The 15,115-nt window shown below is 36.5% G+C and overlaps 1 long non-coding RNA gene across 2 annotated transcripts in view; it reads left to right on the forward strand.

Annotated features, from left to right (window-relative positions):
- The first annotated feature begins 1,834 nt into the window (after window positions 1-1,834).
- Window positions 1,835-15,115, forward strand: part of LOC140520922 (uncharacterized) — a 62,830-nt gene continuing 49,549 nt past the window's right edge. For both annotated transcript variants that reach the window (XR_011972709.1, XR_011972710.1), the window contains exon 1: window positions 1,835-1,873. This is a non-coding gene — a long non-coding RNA (uncharacterized lncRNA). The remainder of the gene's footprint in view (window positions 1,874-15,115) is intronic.

A 15,115-nucleotide genomic window follows, 5' to 3' on the forward strand; every position in this document is an offset into this window, starting at 1 on the left:
ACAATATAAAACAAAAGCAGACTGCTTGTTGGAAACAGAAGAATGCCATCCCCCAAGATTGGCTTCTGCAATAAACCACCCTGGTCAATAATCTGAGACGGATGAGGGTACCCGCTGAATAACCTCACTTTGCAACTTTTATGTGAAGGTTTGATAAATGAAGTCAGGGAGAGGTACAAGAAAGTGATTAAAACCAGCCTGCACAAAAGCAGAGATAACCTTCCCTGGGCTTCAGACTTGTTGATCCCAACTCCACCCCCACCCTCACCCTCTACCTCAATCCCACAACCCCCACAAGCCTTAAGTTCCAGAATCTTAACCCTTTCTACCCAACCACTTCCCTGTTTATTTGCAGTATGTTCTCCAGCTTTTGCATTAAGAAAATAAAAATATTCATTCATTCAACCCAACAAAATGCTCATCTGAGGATGATTAGGCATGCTGAGTTTGTGTGTGTGTGTATGTGTATGTGTGTATGTATGTGTGCACGTGTGATTTTAAGTGTTCTTCCATTGGTTTGGGATGCTTCTGTATCATCTGTATCTCATAGTTGGGGAAAGGAACAAGCAATCCACCAAAATCTGGAAAAGTCATGTAGAAACCCAAGCTGCGGTGAGAAATGTTGGACGCCTTTTACAATGGCATGAAAATTGATTACCCTCAGAAATGGCAATACTCAATTTGGTCTTAATCTCCACTGCATTACTCAGAGCTGTTGTGAAGTGTCACCCTGATGGCTAGTAAAGACGACAGTTTCTAGATCCCTCTACCACACCCAATGGCGGGAAAATAATTATCTAAAGCCTTGTTTCTGAGCATGCCCTGACCAGCTACATCATAGGGCAAGGAGATAGTAACATGTTGTAAGTAACTTCGTAAGGGAACCGGTTTAGGAATCTGGGCCTAAAATAACAAATGAGTTGACTGGACACAAATAGGTGTTCTCTTGGAAAATGAGGTTTCTCTCCCCTTCATCTAGGAAAAGGGAAAAAAACTCTCTCCCAATCAACTATGTGGTATCATTGACTGCATTGTTTATTGTCTTAGTATGTAACTCAACTTAGGAGAAGGAGACGGAGTGAGTTATAAGCCATTGTGGCCCCTGTAAATCATGTCTTTAAAATGTCTAACAACTCTATCACCTCTAAAATAGTTCATTTCTTTTTGATTACAACTTCTATGTTAAATGTAGTTCTCTCTAAATACCATTAAAACCTTAATATAGATGAACAAATTAATTATGGTTTAAGGCAAAGTGTGGAAAGTAATACATAAGTTCTAAGAAATAAGAACATTAAAACATTAAAATCAAGGAAGGCTATATGAATCTTGATTATCTTTGGATCTTTGTTGCCATCAGCTACACCCTAGTCTATTGACATCATGTTAAATGCTGTTAAGGCAATTTTTATATCACAAATGGTAAAAGTAGAGGCTATTAAAAAATAAGAGTTGTCCTCTTCCAGTGTTTTTGTTCAGCATGAGAGGATGCTTTTAAGAATAAAGAAAAACAGAATGAAGTAGGGATTCTGACCAGTGGTATTGGTTGGGTTACACATGCACCCATGTAAGGAGGGGATTGCAGTCAAGTACATTAGGCAGAGATCTGAAACTGATCACATAAAGAAATTCAATGAAGAAATAAAATGGTCTGAGTTTAAAAGAAATGAGTTTGGTGTTACCTGTCTAGTTTATGACCTTCCCCTTTTCCTTTCCTTTTTTTTTTAACTGTCCTTCAAGGGGGTTGAAAAGCAATTTTCATGCTATGGCTCCAAATATCAGTTTATCCCACTGACAGGGTTTTGAGCATGCCCAGTAGGAATGATTTAACACTCCGTTGATGACTTCCAACAGAAGAACGTCAACTGAAAAGGTAGTCTGCTACAGTTAATGGGGTCTTGTTTCAAAGGGATGCTCTGTGTACATTACTAGTGTATGGAGAAGGTGCAGAAAGGCCCGGGCAGACATTAGAAATGGAGTGTTGTTGATGATGAAAAGGCACTTTGCTGGTGAGGGAATGGTGGGAGAGAGAAGGCTTATCTGTCTTTTTGATTAGAAATGCATGCTTCCTTTCATCATCCGAGCTGAAAAATTGGCTTCTGCTCTTGGTTTATGAAACCATTTTTCTTTTTCCTTTCTTCCCAGGTTTGCAAACTGCTTAATAAATTAGTTACTGTGCGGTACATGGGTGCCACAATAACCTTAGAGGCTTTTCCCAAATGCATCCTTAATATTTTATAAGTATTTAAATAGATTTATTCAATTTGAGAGAACTGATTTATTAAAGCTAGCATTCTGACATGAAAAGGGGGTTCGACATGGATTGTAGTGAGTCAAAAAATTTTAAAGGAGGTGTCAGTTCAACCAAAGACTTTCACATGTCAGAAAAAAAATCTGAAACATATCTAATTAGACAGAACCAAAGAATGGGTCCCAAGAATGAAAACTGTTAAAGAAAGATATTGTAACTATGGATTCTAACTTATCTGTTTAAAATCATAATAAACATTCCTATAGGTACCTACCATTCACTGCTCTTGGCTAATGGAGATAATTTTAGTCCATAACTCAATATGAACCTCTACCAAGTACCATCAACCCCAGGGAAGTAGTTGGTGGTAAAGAACAAGTCACCATAAAGGATGTATCATTCTAACTGCCAAATACACTAATAATTTCAGTCCCACAGAGAGGTTCCTAAAGGATTCTATCTGGCCACATACACAAAGAAGTAGAAAACTTTGGGGAGCTATTGTGATGGAAACTTTCAGTCAAGCTGATCAGCAAGGCCTACCTATAAAGCAACACTATTGGAGTGAGCAAACGCATTCGGATCTCTAGTGAGGTGCCATGAAGATTGATTTGAGTAAAAGTTATGACTAGAATAGTGTTCAAGACCATCCTGGACTGCTGATCATGCAGACGTAGTATCAATAAAGCAGACTCTAATGACTGAAGATGTAATATGTCTTGCACAAGTAATCTATAGCGAACTAAATTTTTTCTAAAGATATCTATCCCAAGGCAAACACTTTGGAACATATGGGAGCTTTTGAGAAAGTTAACAATTATCTATCTATCTATCTATCTATCTATCTATCTATCTATCTATCTATCTATGTGAAATGCATTGCATTTTGATTCTATTTACTCATTCTCTTTCCATATTTGTAACATTTGTCAGGTGTTAAATCTAAACATTCAGAGGACCAGTCATAAAGAGGATCAAGTAGATTAGAGCAGTACACAATGATCAATTTTATGCAGCATAATGGATAATAGCCTAACGATACTTCTGAGAATAGGAACAATTAAGGTAATTATCCATACAGAAAACTATTTTGAAGTCATGTGTCACAAGGAAGAAATAAGATTAGGGTTGGAATGGTCATAAAGCGTGGTCACTAGCAGCTCCATCGTCAATCAGACTAAGAACCTGCATTTTTTCTCTATTTATATAACTTCAAAGAGGTGAAAACTGTGTAGTTTGTGTTGGAAACAGATGCAAATAGAATAATTGTCCCTTCTCTAATCAAAACACATTTGTGGATTGAAATGCCACATGGGGAAATTTTCAGTTAATCATGAAGGTTCATAAATATGACTTGGCTCTCATAAACATTACTTTGACTAATATAGTATAGAAAATCATGGCTAAGCTTGATCAGACATGCAACAATAATTGAACTTTGTTGGAAAGCCAGTAAATTAACCATCCAAAGATATGGATCAGCATCAACAGGAGTGAAAGATTAGATTTAACTGGAATGCTTAAACGAATCATGCATTAGCTGTAGGAAATATTTCGAAGCCAGTTTACTTAAAAATGGAAAATGTTAAGCATTATTAGATTATCAGTCTTTTAAGGAGAATCACACAAATGCCTAGTGAACATTGGTCTACAATCCCATAAGATCAGGTTTACCAAAGTCAAAGTAAGTCCATCTTTCAATTTCAGGGTTTAAATGATCAGAGTCTATAAAAAATCCAAGTGGTATTTTCAAATGAAGCAGGAACATGCAGGATTCTCAATATTTGTGTCTCCAGGCAATATGCACCGATTTTCTAATCTTTCATCTCTTAATCTTTCCAAAACATAAAATATATATTTGTTTTGGTAACAAAATAATTAGACTGATGCAGAGTATCAAGTCCCTTACAGGAAATCCTGCCATTAGAAGGAAGCAACATGAGTAGTCAGTGTCCAGGCTATAGAAGAAAATGATAATCATATTAGGCAGTTCTGTGTGTCTAAGATTGGGTTCCCCTCAGAGTTGTGCATATCCTAGGCACTTAATGAATCACTGGATTTAGAACAACCAAGTAAAGGTATGTGTGTGAATATATACCTCCTTCCAAATATGTGTCCATAGATACAAGTACAAATAAGTACGTATATATGATACAAAATGACCCAGAGCATTCCTAGTTCAAGACCATTTATTCCATGACCCTGAGTCTGTGAGATTACTTTGACCCTTCTTTTCTTCTCCAACATTGCTGCAAGAAATCCTGGTCACCGCTAAAGTCTCCTTTCACTTTCATCTATTTGATGGCCTGGTTTATAAAGTTTTCAAGCTGGATAAAACCTTAGAATTCATCAAGTCCAAAGGCCAGATTTTACAGATGAGATAATTCAACTTCATAAAGCTTGTAAAACTTGTCTAAGGTCATATACTTAATAAGTGCTATGACCAGGACTCCCACATAAGTCTCCTGATTCTCAATCTGATATTCTTTGTACCACAGGATGATGTACTTACTCCCCCTAGCTAGTACATCCTAGCTGATCATTGGGAGTCACCTCTCCCCCTTTAATATGTACTTCATTCATCTGGATATGCTTGTGGAAGAGAGTGTATATGAGTGGGGAACCTGCAGTCTTGAGGCCACATGTGACCCTCTAGGTCCTCAAGTACAGTCCTTTGAATCCAAACTTAGGAGTTGGATTTGGATTTAGAAGGCCACACTTGAGGAGTTAGAGGACCACATGTGGCCTTGAGGCCATAGGTTCCCCACCCCTATAATAGGACTAAGGGTAAGATATGTGCTGCCTATGAAAGATATATAGATAGGAGATCTCAAAGTATAAATGGGGAGCATACAAGGGAGTATCAATAGCTCTCTCTGGAATCTTTCCCTCCTCTCTCCCAGGTAGACAGCAATCTCTGCCTTGAGCAGAGCAGGAAGATTTAGTTCGTTTGGAGTATTCAAATAGAATTCAATCCAATTCAACAGACCCTCACTAAATTCCTACAGAGCAAAAGTCACTTTGTTTGTCTCTAGGACTATAAAGACAAAATTAAACAACCTCTACCTTCAAGGAGCCAACCATCTAATGGCAACATGCAGCTTCACGGAGGATGCATAATCCAAGGAGGTGACGAGAGAAAGGTGCAAGTTCTTGAGGAAAGTTTGAGGAAGAAGAGAGGACTAGGAACTGAGGGAATGAAAGGAAGGAAGGCACAGAGGATGCAGCATCTGAGCTAAGCCTTGAAAGAAGAGGAGGATGCTACCAGGCCCAGATAGAGTACACATTTTGATCATGGAGGACAATTCAGGTGAAAGCACTGATAAGGGAAATGAAATGGGTTAAACAGCTCTCAGAGACAGTCCATACACTCAATAAAATTTAAGTGCCTACTATGTTCCAGAGCATATAAGATACCATTTATAAGCCTTTCCATTGGAAAATGTGATGGAAGTTCCAAACACCAAGTCTATAAACAACCTTTTCAAACTCACACCATTTGCAATAGTAACTTTGTAGGCCTTGAAACGTACTTTGATTCTAACCTCCTTCTCCTTATACTGGTTAAATCTAAGAAAGTCATGTAGGTGCCAAGAAAGGCTAGAAGTTACAGATTAAAGTGAGAGTTTTTCCAACAGGCCTCCAGACTAGAAGAAAGAGAAAGCCCAGAAACATTTTGATGTATTGTCCTCTATAAGCACTTTGAATCTTATTAGGGAGCTCTTGCATTCCTGCCTCAATTTTCAGATGTCTGTCTAATCAATGAAGTGAAAATTTGGTTTGAATCAGCTCTGTGGTTTGTGTTAATCAGTTACGTTATAAATTGCCTTCTCTAAGTTAGGATTACAAAAAAAGACTCTATATTACGTTGTGAAAGAAAGCAATTATACCTTTATAGGAAGGGTCTATTTTTAGTTTAAAGAATGCAGTTTGTCAATCTATTAAATACTTCATAAAGGAAATGGGTTAAGAAAATGTTTCTTGTTCTGCATGTGCTTGTCTGAATTTGCTTGTCTTATATTTTAGAGAAAGTCAGACTAAATACCTCATCTGCCTGTACTTGGAAAGTTCCAGTGGTAACCAATAAGCTTTACCCGGGCTTCTGTAGAAAGATCCCAGAATTATTAGTGAACAAAAGATTCTGCCGAAACAACGGTCCAATTCCTCTGACTGAACTACACTTCTTCTAGCATGCCAATATTTGGTCTTAGCTTGAAGAGCCAAACTTTTTTGTAAAGTACAGCCTTGGTCTGAAAATCATTGTTGGAAGGCTATTAGGAAACAAATGAACTTGAAATGCATAGTATCTTAAAGGAAACTATAAATGGGATAGGTCAAGGACAAGGCATGTAAGCAGTAGGGGAAAAAAAACCCTTCCATTTAGTTTATATAACTTCAGTTTACATGTCTGTGCAGATTCCAAATAAGGAATGGTAACTTTTCAAGCAACAAGGCCTGGATATATTTCCTGACCTTATAATTCTCACAGTTCTAGACATTCCAAGGTAGAGGGTCATTCAAACAGAGTTGTAATTTTTTGTGTATATTTATTTCCAAAGTATCTTTTGCATAGTTTCCCAGTGAAATCATGAGCTGAGACTGGGGAATGCTAAATAGGTTATTTTTCAAGCCTGCGTGTAAGAGGCTGTCAAACAGAACTGTTTTGGACTCACCAAGTGAAAGTGCCAGATTCAAGCTGGAATGTGTAACTGCTACTTTACAAAACTGCTGTTACCTTGGACTTCAACATTTATCCTGGACATGATGTAAGAAGCAAAATATGAGGGAGAAAGAATGGGGCAGGGGAGAAGTTTCATGAAATTTGAAGAACATATTTCCCCAACTGGTGTCTGTGTCCATTAAAAGCAGAAATGAGCTAGTTAGGTTAGATTGACAGCATGGGATAAGAAAAGCACTGGCCTAGGAAATCAGGGGACCAAAAACTACCATTTAGTTTACTTAACCAACCACTTCCATACAGCTAAAGTATTGGTAAATGTCATCAAAAATTCTAAATTAGCACAGTTCAAACAAAGGACAGTTTATAGCTAGAGAATGGACCTCTGATTTCATTGGTATGGGAAACTCTGAGGTAAGGAAAACACCTATTAGTGCAGGTTAGAACTTTGCTGGCAACTTAAAGTCAGAGTTGCCTAGAGCAATGAAAGATTACAAGACTTTCCCAGTGTCACAGAGCCAATGTGTATCAGAGACAAGATTTGATCCAGATTTTCCTGGCTTCGAGATTCACTCTATCTGTTATACCACATTGTCTTAGCTGATTTGTGGGATGTTTGACTGTACCAATTTGAAGTTTTTTTTGGACCACTTTTAAAATACGTTGAGTTGTCCCCATGTTTGAACATAATAATTATTGATCCACCATTATACTCTTTATTTTTACAGTAATAGAGATGGATTTGTGTTAATCACTTTATATATTTTTTACCTGGTCACATTCTTTCTTTATTGAAAATATTTATGGGAATTAATGGGGAAATATTTCTATGCATGTAGAAAAAAGTGGTATGAACTAGATTATACAGGAATCAACTTTTTAGCCTCGTTAATATAACATTCTAACAAAGGTCTCAATTAAATTCTGTCCTTCCCAAGACTTAAAGACGTGAGTCTAAAGGGATAGAATTTCACTATTCAAAAATGGTCAAACATGATGCCAATGCCAGAAAGAGAGGTAGCCTTTAGAGTATTTGAAATTTCATCTTGGTTGATTTTAGGAGAATAATATCAGGAAAGATGCCCAAACTGAATTTAAAATAAAATAGTTTGGAGGCTTTAGCACCTTTATGTGAGCAAGGCTCTTGGCCATTTCTTATCACTTGAACTAAATTACTGAAGAAGAAATTCCAAAGTCCAAATTATAGTGTGCCTGTTTGTGAAGATTACATAAGTACTAATTACAACCTCAGTGCTTTTAGACATATACAATAGCTTATGCAAAATCCTGCTGTTGATTTTAGCTCCATGTATTTTAAAACATTTTTAAACTGCATTTTCCATATACAGTTCTTAGTCAGAAATTGTTAGGGAATCTTTTTTCTAAATTCCCACTTTCCATCTCCTGGAAGCTCTGCCATCAAACCATTCCCTCAAATCCTATCACCTAGTATTTTTAACCATTCACCAACAACCTTTTTCTCGGTAATGTTAAAGAGTTAGCTGATGTGAACTTCACTTCTTTTCCAAAGAATTTGTGTTTTAAGATGGAATTCTTCTAAATTCTACTAAAAAGCCTCAAATACCCAAAGAACTCCATCTATATTGATAGAATTTCAGTTCCCAAGTGAGAGAGTTGTTTGCAAGCCATGGGATTTGTCAGATGTCTCTCAAATCACGTAGCATCTGTCCATTTGTAAGTCCAGTCCTGAGTATGAGAGATGTGGAAAAATATGGAATGTACCAACCATTAGACTAACCAAAAGCCTGGATCCATAAGAACTCTATCTCCAAGAGTCATTTTTTTATAGCTGTCAAAATAGTTGACTTCTGGATATCAAGACTACCTTTCCCTCCCAATCTTCTCCATGCCTTAAGTGCTATAAGGTGTCAGGATTATAACTATGGTATAGATCAGTCAGCAAGCATTTACAAAATGCTTCCAGTGTTCTAGGCACAGTGTTAAATACTGGGAAAGAAAGAGAAAGAAAGAAAGAAAGAAAGAAAGAAAGAAAGAAAGAAAGAAAGAAAGAAGGAAGGAAGGAAGGAAGGAAGGAAGGAAGGAAGGAAGGAAGGAAGGAAGGAAGGAAGGAAGGAAGGAAGGAAAGAAAGAAAGAAAGAAAGAAAGAAAGAAAGAAAGAAAGAAAGAAAGAAAGGAAGGAAGGAAGGAAGGAAGGAAGGAAGGAAGGAGGAAGGAAGGAAGGAAGGAAGAAGAAAAGAAGGAAAGAAGAGAGAAGGGAAGGAGCGAAGGAGAGAGGGAGGACAAAGGAAGGATAGTGAGAGAGAAGAAAAGAAGGAAAGAAAGGGGGAGTTCTTATATTTAATATATTGTATTATAATCAGTGAGATGAATCTCTAGAGAGGCTGCTTTTGACTGAGACACTAATGTGATGCTAACAAAAGTGGACCAATAGTAATGCTCAGATATTCTGTGAGCTAGGAGAATTATTTATTAAAAAAAAGAAAAAGAAAAAGAAATTTTCTTTTCTTCATCAGGTAGCTGATATACAGTATTGTACTTAGGCATATGAACTCTGAAATTATTTGCCCTGCATTATAAGTCATTTATCTTGTCAATCTAATATTCCTCCCTTATGAATCTTAATACCTCAATTAACTATTATGGGTCATTTGTTATTTGTATACCAGAAAACTGCTTTCTGTGTTATTACTTATTGGTCATAATCAATTAGGGTAGTTTTTAGGCTATGGCAGTCTTATATAAATACACTGGTAAAGTTCAGCTCCTACAATTTCTGACAATTAAATTGTTCTGTCACTTTGGGCCTCTCATTAATCTCAACTTGTCATCCTTGTTTATGCAGGTTATAATGGGCCGTGTGTATGTAAGTGAAATGAGATGCTAAAAGCCTTTTTCTCTTTAACTATTTGATGAAAGTAAAACTGAAACACTTTCTTGAAGGAATGAGTTTCATTTTTATGTGTAAAGAAACAGTACCCTGGGAAAATAATCACATCAACTTTTTTTAATAAACTCTAGCAGCTTCTATATTTTAGACATAGAAGCTGGGAACACAGAAGAATATGACTTTGATCTTGCCAATAAATTTGAGACACAGCTAAAGAAAAGAAGAGGAAGGAGAACAAACTCGTGTAACTAGAAGAGAACTCTAGGACTTAGTGGATGGACTAGCCATCTAGTCTAAACCCTTATTTTACCCAAAGTTGAAGAGACTTGTCTAAGGTCATCCAGCGAGTTGTTGACAGAGCTGGGTCCAGAATCTGCCTTCCCTTCTCTTCCTTGATAAAAACATTTTCCCTCATCATCAGTATTGGATAAAGAGCGATATAAATGTATATGTGAAGAAGCTGCAATCTGTTTTAAAAAATGTGGCTACAAAAAGCTTGGTGTTCGGAAAGGACTTTGAGAAATGATACATGCTAAGGGATGAGCCAAAAGACTGATCAATGGCTGGTTTTAATTGCAGGGAGTTATTCTGCCAGGTATGAAAGGGACAAGTATTAAGACCTAATTTATTGAACATTGTTATTTATGATTTGAAGGGAATGGAAACAATGCATTAATTAAATTCAACCAAGCACTACCTTTGGCAAGAACCTGTGAGTGTATAAAATGGCACCAACTGACCTCAACAAATAGATTAGAAATCTGAACAGAAAACAATGAGCTTTAATAAAGCTATAAAGCACCATAAAAGGGTTGGTATTGTTATTAAAATGAGACAGCTCAGAAGACTGTGCATTGATGCAGAAAAAGAAAACTGATCAAAATAAGGATATGTAAAGACAAAATGGAAAAAGTTATTCAGAAACCAAGAAGCCTGTAAATTAAAAATGGGTACATGATATAACATTTTCGTGAGAAAATGAATGGGACAGATACTAAGAAGATAAATAGTCTGATTCTCATTTCATATGGGAATCCAGGTGAATTGGCCTTTGTTCATTTACCGTTCCACTGTGTTTAAGCTACTAGAAGCAAATTTGTCCCTGTGAAAAAGGATTGCCAAGCAGTATCTGGGAGGGTGGGGGTAGAAAGGATGAAGGGTGTCTCTTTGATCTCAGAGACTGCCCCAGTATGTGAATACAATGCTGTGAATTTTCCTTTTCATGGATCATATCTAATGCCTAAGTCCTTATGTTCTCTCTACCCCCCACATTAACACACGTACCTCTGCCCACTTTCCACAACTGGAACCACCTATGTTGACTCCTTATTGTCAAAATCAAGAAGACAAGCGTCAGCTGGCTTGAGTGAGCCTATCCTTCACATGATTTTCAAATTTAATGGCAAGAAGATTAAGAGAGACAGATGCCTGAATCAGCTGCTCCAGAAAATCAGTACTAAGAAGTCTGAGGAGCTGGAAGGGGACAATGGTGATGAGCTATATGAGATCCTGGCAGAGACTGTGGGGTCTGACCTATGCTGCCATAAAATATCATATCCAGAGGTGGGGTCACCATCGACCTGGTCCTCCCTATGGTCCAGAAAATGTATAAGTTCTCAAGGGCAGCATTGTGGATGGGGACCACATCTTTCATGGTCCTGGCTCTTCTAGTAATTTTTGAAATGGAGAAGCTGCAAATGGAGCAACGTCTGCTGTCACTACAGTTACTCCTAGGATCTAACATATACCAGTTTCTCTGGAAGGATGCCGGGGGTCATTGTTCAATTTCTGGAAACATTTAGAGTCCAGCATTTGAATCTAGCTTTTATGGTTTTCAACTGTATTTGAATTGTTGATTATTTGAAATGTTTTATTTTTGTTTTTCCTTTTTGGCATGGAACCATCTTTTAAAAATGGGCAAAATCCTTCCCAATTCCTCTCTAATAATGCCAGTCTCTCAGCTCTCCCTCATTGGCATGATTATTTTTTTCCTTCAGTCTTCTCAGTCTAATACAAATGAGTACACAGGGCTATGAAATAAATAGTTATCCCAGCTCTTGCCTCCCCACCCATTTTGCTAAAATGTTGCCACTAAGTGGTTCCCAGACCTACCAATGAGAACTGAATTTTTTTCATGGAAGCATGGGAGAAAAAAATTAGAGTCAGATCCAATGTATCATGTATGGTTTTAAGCAGGTACTATGAATCCTTATGTGTTCTGGAAAAGAGGGAGAAGAGTCTAAGGGAGTGGGGCAACTTACAGCTCAATGAGAATGAGGGAACAAGGAGCAATTTATTCTTCTGGATTTTCTGGTTGTTTTTTGTTTGCTTCTTATTTTTGCCATATAAAGTAATCCATGTAAAAAAAAAAGTCAGTGCTAAATTTTTCAATAAACACTTAAAAATGACTCTAACTGAAAAAGAAAAGAAAGTATATAACAGTAACCTAAGGCAGGACTTCAACTGATCCAGAGGCTGAAAATGACCAGAACAACACTCAAACATTAGAGCAAAGCACAACATCCATGAACAAGTCCAAGTAGCCTGACGTTGGTGGAGGTGTCAGATATATAACGTAGGATCATGTTTAATGGACCTTTGAAGACAACTAGTCCACTTCATTTTTAAATGGAAGGAAATGAAGGCCAGAAGTTCAAATGACTTGGCCAGAGTCACATGGGTAATCAATGGCATCACTGAGGTTCAAATTCATATCCTCTGACTCTAAATCCGTTCTGCCCACTGCCCCTCATTGCCTTCTGTGAGTGTAAATCCATAAAGTACTTTTTTAAAAGGTTGGAATAGCTCAGAAAAAGATGTTAATATGAATCAGATGGGCCAGTTTCATTAATTAATTTCAGGAATATCAATTAATCAAGAGCTTATTAAATGACTATTATGTGGCAAGCAGTGTGTTATTTGATGGAGACACAAAGACAAAAATACACATCAAGCTGTATGTAGTCCTGCTCCAAAACCTCCTCATGGCACAGAGGCAACCCTGAATTCTCAAAGGCCATGCTAAAAAATGTAATCTATGCCAGATTATCTCTAGCTAGAAAGGTTTTAATGGAAACAGATTGATTCTGCTGTCTGAAAACCAACTTAGATAAGGTGGAGAGAATCATCATCAGTAGGACTGTTAATTTTTGTGGCCATGGCAACCCATGAAACACAGAAAAATAACAGCCCGTAGTCCTATGCAGTCCCCTTTCCACTTCCATAGTAATAGAGGAAGAGGTGTAGAAAGAGAGTGAACAGACTCCAAAGAATCACTTTTAAAAAAAAAAAACTGTAGACATTCACTTCACTGTTAGTACTCAAAATGTTTTATCGTTGTCCAATGACCAATAGATTAACATATTGTCGAAAGAACTGAGCTATATGAAAGATAAAAGGAAGTTGCAACTAAATGAAAGGGTGGGTCAAAGGTTCTCCTCTGAAAGGAAAATAAAGGACTTAGTGGAAATAGTTTTACTGTGTCCATGTACAATGCACTGTGCTAGATAAAAATAAGAATAAGATAACATTTACATAGTACCATAAGGTTTGCAAAGCACTTTAAAAATATTATCTCATATGTGGAACTCAAAGCTTTAAAAGTGAATGTTAAAAATTGTTTTACGTGCAACTAGGAAATAAGATAATAGACAATGAGGTATAGAAATCTATCTTGCCTTACAGGAAAATAGAAGGGAAGAGGATGGGGGCGGGGAAATGATAGAAGGGAGGGTAGATTAGAGGAAAAATGCTGTCCTAGGGTGGGGAGAGAGGGGGATATGGGGAGAAAATACGAAATTCAAAACTTTGTGGAAGTGGATGTTGAAAACTGAAAATAAATAAATTTAGTTATATTTTAAAATTATCTTACTCAGTTCATATGCCAACCCTAAGAGATAGGTGCTGTTATATCTTCATTTTAAAGATGGTAATTGAGGCAGATAGAGATGAGCTAGTTTAAATCAAAACAACTACAATTTAGAGAAAAGATAAATTTCAACATCAAATTAGGAGGAAAAAATGTTGAAAAAAGAACACTGCAACCAAGCCTTTAAACTGTACCAAAAATACTCTTAAAAAGTAGGATTTGGGAAAATGCAGCAATTTTGACTTTGATTATAAGTTATCAACATTTCCTGCAGAAATTTAACACAGAAAAACCACATCACCAGCAGACACTTGATCTTCTTGTCACTCAGAGATACATAGATCCTAAAGGCAACAATGTTTTGGAATATGAATTAATGTCTATAGAAAATAGAAAATAGGAGATTATAAGAAATATCACTCAATAAAACTTAGAAAAGGCTTAACATCTTAAGACAGCTTAGAGTAATCCCCAACCAAGCTGCATTGCCTCTAAAGCATTCATTGATGAAACTGAAAAGAAATTAACAAATAGATGGGAAATGAACCAGATTTATTAGCATTTATGTAATGATCTATTTTCACCATCAAAAAAAAATAACCATTATATTTGGACTCAAATAGCGTTATGTTTATCTGAGATTTTTTTTAAATGGTTCTTCAAGAAAACAAAATCAGAATGAGGAGCTGGACCATACTGAGTACACAGGAGAAATTGATGCTGAATATGCAGCAATCATGAAAGCCTTCAGAGACTATTTTATAAGCAATTACAAGAAGAGGAAGATACCAAAGGAATATCAAAAATAAAATAAAATCAGGAGAAGATAACTGCTTAGGAAAGGCAATCAACAGTATATTACTAATTGTTGACTGCTATCTTATTTGTTTATTGATGTATTTACTATTATTGATATAAAATCTTTAAGAGAATAATATACACATTTTTAAGTCATTTTCATAAAAATATAAAGGAACAAGCAGGCTTTTTTTTCAAACCATATTTTGTGACAGAACGCATCTTTTCAATTATACAACAGATCAAAATCTTTAGAAAATATAAGATTTTTGTTTTTGGTTGTTTGTAAAAAGAGTTGCTCAGATTTTAACAATCTGGGTACAGAAATGAATGAGAGAAAGAGAGGTCTAGATTTTTTTACTACATAATGTTTATAACAATCTCAGTCCACTCCCCAACCCTGTTGTTCCCCTCTCAAAAAAAAAAATCTTGTTACATTCTCTATGTATGGTTATCTTGGATCATCAAAATATCCAAAGAATCCAAGTTCCAAGGTTTCAGAGAGCACAAATAGACAAAATGATATTGCCAATAACAATCTAAATGCAAAAAAAAATATGAAAGAGACATCATCTTGGAATTGTATTATCAGAAAACGAAGTATTCAAGCTATTCATATGGTAAGAACAAGAATTGGTTGAATAGCTGAGT

This window comes from Notamacropus eugenii, chromosome 1 (genome assembly GCF_028372415.1).
Source record: "Notamacropus eugenii isolate mMacEug1 chromosome 1, mMacEug1.pri_v2, whole genome shotgun sequence".
NCBI classification, from domain to species: domain Eukaryota; kingdom Metazoa; phylum Chordata; class Mammalia; order Diprotodontia; family Macropodidae; genus Notamacropus; species Notamacropus eugenii.